Source organism: Moschus berezovskii, chromosome 10 (genome assembly GCF_049115385.1).
Source record: "Moschus berezovskii isolate FMDL1 chromosome 10, NW_MosBer_1.0, whole genome shotgun sequence".
NCBI lineage: Eukaryota > Metazoa > Chordata > Mammalia > Artiodactyla > Moschidae > Moschus > Moschus berezovskii.
The window spans coordinates 27423011-27428072 of record NC_142469.1 but is presented as its reverse complement, the minus strand read 5'-3'; the positions used below and the strand labels follow the sequence as shown (position 1 = coordinate 27428072).

The window sequence follows — 5062 nt, the reverse complement described above, 5'->3', positions numbered from 1 at the left end:
GAATATTGCTTGCTCCAAATTGTGTCTCTACCAACTAGGATATCTTTGGTCACATAGTCTGAATTCCCTGGGGACCTGAGACAGTTTTGAGAATTGGCTCTACCCTGCTGACCATCCTGTAGTATTTACACAGATTTAATCTTTCAGTACATCCAGAGAATTATGAGTTCCCAGGGATGCTATAACATGCTCCCTATAATTTTGTAAATCACTTGGTTAAACGATGTTAAGCAGGTTCCTTTCCTGAAAGACTTCTGAGTCTTAGTATACTAATATCAGTTGGAACAGGAGATGATATGGTATTCAGAATATATTTGAATATTTCTCATGGAATGTTCATTAATATTCCTTTCTTACAGAATTCTTATTAATAGTTTGTAGGACAATACTGTTTCAAGGAGTACAGTTTGAAAAATACTGTTTTATAGAAATTTAAATAAACCTTAGCCTGACCTTTTGAATTAAAAAAAAAGAAATCCTATCAATCCCTGGCAGAGCTGAGCTGTTATTTCTGGGTGAAATTCCAACTTCACTAACACAATTATATTAGCCAAATTACCTCTCTGAGCCTGTGGGGACAATCTGTCACCTCCTGTTTTAAATTTCCAAATGATTCCCTTGGGAATTAACATCTAGTCCACTGTAAGAAAAACAAATTCTTTTCCATGGAAGAACTCCAACTGCTTTATTTTATATTCATGGTTACATATTTTTCCTACTTTAATGAGTTTTGTTTATGAAAAAAATCACTAACTGAATTGAAAAATGACATCGCCTAGGTCTCACTGTTAAGTTTTAGAAATGTATTTTATTATAATTTGGTATAGTAGGACAGTCATTTTCCAGGAGGATTATTGTCTGAATCAGACTTTTATTCTAGTCAAATATAGGAGCAAGCAACCAAGAACCAATGTCCCTGTTGCTTGTAAGTGTATGATTTACCTTTGAATACCATGTTCTCAGACGGTGGCTAGAAATGTGAACTTTCTGGTGCTTTAAAGTTCACTAGGATAGGGAGATAGCTGGGCTTGTGGGTCTCTCTAAGGAAAATAGAATCTTATGACCTCCAGGTATTTGTGATTGGGGACAGTTGTTTCCAAAGATGTGGATAATGTAATGTGTGATATAAAGAAGGGCAAAAAATGAGCGTGTGTTTTTTGACTGGAAGGTTGAGAGCAAACCCTGTTTGGATGTGTATTTTTTGACCCCAAACTAGGGGTCTTCAAACCTATTGCCTTTAGCTGTCTAACAAATGATTACTTCATTGACCAAAGCAATCTAGCACAACTTTTTTTTTTTAAATCAGGATCTCTTTTAAAATGCCAAACTAAATATATGCTATTCAATCTAAATATTTTCAAAAGACTTTTTAAAGCAACAAACTCTTTGCTTTTATGAAATGATACTAGGTAGTTGGATATTGTGTTAGTTAATATGAGCTAGGTTTGCTGTGTTAACAAATAACTCCAAAATCCAATGACCTACACCTGAAAGATTTATTTTTCATCCATACCACATTAATATCATGGATAACCTACAACTCTCTCCCCATCATCTTTGGGATCAGGCTGGTGCAGTAGGGTCAATCTGGAGTATTGCCAGTTTTATTATGGAGGGAAAGGAGACAGTAACTCATGTGTTGGCTCTTAAAGCTTCTGTCCAGAAGTGACATTTATCACTTTGAATATTTTAACAGCCAAGAACAAATCACAAGATCAAGCCTGCCATCAATGGGATAGAAAAGTATCGTCCTTCCCCAGATAGGAGCGGTGAATACTTTTGAATAAGAATGCAGTCCACCATGGAGCCCCTGGGGTTGTTTTAGAAGGACGTGGGTTATAGAGCATGAAAGACTCAAGAACTCATTGCTGTCATGGGGGCCATCTGGGTGCCAACTCCAGTCTAGAGCCTCTTGAGTTGGGCAGTTCAGGTCTTTACTTCTCCTACATGCACCATTCCTGTCATGCTCCTGAGTGCCCTTGCTCCCCAAGGTAGGCTTAGAAGTATTCCGGTTGGGTCCAGACAAATGGTACAACATCATTTTTGCTTTAGAGGTTTTCTGGGCCACCAGGACAACTGTATAAACTGGGAGGGATTGAAGGCTGGCTTTCAAGGGCCAGCAACATCCAGGTGTCAGTGCCACCTTCTTGTCATCATGGTGCCAACCTTTTGCCATGGATACTCCTTGACCCATATCTATGCTCATAAAATCCTGGGTGTGTGTAGTGATAAAGACCTAAAATCTCCAAAGCTCTTTCTAAAGAGCCAAAGGAGCCCTTTATAAGAACAGGCCTCAAAAACGTTGTGGACATCCCAGAATTTCTGAGCTCAGGGTGGGGCAGGGGGAGGAAGAGGTAGGCTGAGTGAAGATGACTTTATTTCATCCAGAACCATTATTTTATCCAGAGTGACTCCATTTTTACCTGTTTCCATAATCGAGAACTCTCACAAGATTGAGTTTGAAACCACAGCTAGGAGAGGATGAAGTCAAGTGCCTGAATCAGTTAAGGAGAAGAATAAAATTTAAGGAATTTTCTATTTATAGAGATCTCCAGAGCCTCTTTCATTACAAGAAGATTTTATACATTTCCACCCATATATTCAGCCTTTCCATTTAAACCCATTTTCTTTATGCCTATCATTCATAGTCATCTGAAACAGAAAAGCCGCACTTTATGTGTGTCCAAAACCTTTCTGTTCCTCTTCTGAAAGCACTGCTTTTGGGACTTTTAAGTTTTGTTGTTGTTCAGTCGCTAAATTGGTGCCCAACTCTTTATGGCCCTGTGGACTACAGCTCGCCAGGCTCCTCTGTCATCCACAATCTCCTGGAGTTTGCTCAGATTCATGTTCATTGAGTCGGATGCTATCTAACCATCTCATCCTGTGCTACCCCCTTCTCTAAAAGTTAATATATAAACTTTTAAGTTTATATAAAATATATAAGCAAATATTTTAATATATAGATTTATTTTTATTTATTTTGAAACAGTCATAAACTTACAGAATATCTACAGGTCAATTTCAAAGAATTTTTTTGACCCATTTGAGAGTAAGCATCCTGTTACTTGAGTTAATTTTTTACAAACAAGGACATTTTCCTACATAAGCACAACATAACCATGGTTATTAGTTTGCTAGGGTTGCCATGACAAAATATCCCGGACTGGGTGGCTTAAACAACAGCAGCTTATTTTGCTGTCAGTTATGGAGGCTAAAAGTCCAAGGTGCTGGCAGGTTTGGTTTCTTCTAGGTTTTAAGTTTTGGCAGGCAGGTGGCCTTCATCTCTGTATGTCTTCACATGGCCTTTCCTCTGTGTACGCACATTGCTGGTGTCTCTCCAAAGGTCCTAATTTCATCTTCTTAATAAGCACACCAGTCAAATTGGAACACCAGGCAAGTCCCATCCCAACAACCTCATTTTCACTTAATCACCTCTTTAAAGGTCCTATTTCCAAATATAGTCACTCTTGTAGGTACTGGGAATTAGAGCTTCAACATTGAATCTGAGAAGGTTTGAATTTGAGAAGGGATATAATTCAGCCCATAACAACCACAAGAGTCTGGAAATTAGCATGAATAAAGTACTATCTAATCTTCAGACCCCATTTGCCAAATGCCCTAATAATGTCCTTTATAGCAAAAGAATCCAGTTCAGAATCATGGGCTGCATTTAGTAATCAGGTCTCTTTAGTCTCATTCCATCTAGACCACTTTCTTGGTTTTTCCTTGACTCTCGTGGCCTTGATACTTTTGAAGTTATAGGTCAGTATCTTTGTAGAATATCCATAAGTTTGTTTTGTCTCATATATGTCTTCATGATTTGATTCAGATTAAATCTTAGCAGGAGTATCACAAAAGTGATGCTGGCTTCTCACTGCATTCTAAGAGGTGGTACCAATCCTGATTTGTCCCATCATTGATGATGTTCACTTTCCCTTGATTAAGGTGATATCTGCAAGGCTTCCCAAGAAACTTATTTTTTTTTTCTTTTGTGTGTGTGGGGATGTGCCCTGAGACTATGTAAATACCAGTTCCTTATCAGATGCTCAGTTTATTTGTTTATAACTGTATTGTCTCAGGTTTTCCTAGTTCAGTGAGTTAAAATCTAGAAGCACTATTATTTATTTTGATGATCTAATTGTCTCCAGTTTGGCCAGTGGGAGCCCCCCTTCAAGATAATTTCTCTGTCCTCTAAAAATATCTCATTTATTCTGTAAGCATTTTCTGGTGTAAATTGTTCTAGGCTCATCTTAAGATTTTGCCTGTTTCAGCCCTGGAACAGGAACCCTGGTTCCTTTCACTGAGTAATTGTATTTAGATGTGTTTTAACAACAGTATGCCTAAATCCATCTGTTTGAATAGCATCCTATTGTAACAATAGGATATTGTTAATAGTATTGACAATAAATATTATTGCCTCTTCATTCTTGACTTCTACAGAAACATGTGATCTGAAGAGGTTACCACTAATCTTTTCTGTGTCTTGGCATTTTGGCTAAGATCAAGTATAGTATCTGTTCTCATCAGCTTAATGTCTGGTATGTCCTCTATCCAGGCTTCCCAGGTGGCAATAGTGGTAAAGAATCCGTCTGCCAATGCAGGAGACATAAGAGACACAGGTTCAATCCTGTGGAGGGCATAGCAGCCCATTCCAGATTCTTGCCTGGAGAATCCCATGGACCAGGAGCCTGGTGGGGTCTATTGTGTTGCAAAGAATCAGACACGACTGAAGTGACTTAGCACACACCCAGACGCACACATGTCCTCTGTCCAGGGCTTCCCAGGTGGCTCAGGTGACCTGGATTTGATCCTTGTGTCGGAAAGATTGCTCTGGAGGAGGAAATGGTAACGCATTCCAATATCTTGCCTGGGAAATCCCATGGATAGAGGAGCCTGGTGGGCTGCAGTCCATGGGGTCACAAAAGAGTTGGACATGCTTGAGCAACTGAGCACACACACATACAGGGGAATACACAGATGTAGTAATGTGTATAAAGGAAAGAACACAACCAGATATCTATATGTAAATTAGCATAGATGAGTCCTAGTTCTGGAATTTACT

General features: G+C 38.9%; 1 pseudogene; it reads left to right on the top strand.

Moving 5' to 3' along the window:
- The first annotated feature begins 4474 nt into the window (after positions 1-4474).
- Positions 4475-4590, top strand: LOC129561352 (U2 spliceosomal RNA; annotated as a pseudogene).
- Positions 4591-5062: the final 472 nt, after the last annotated feature.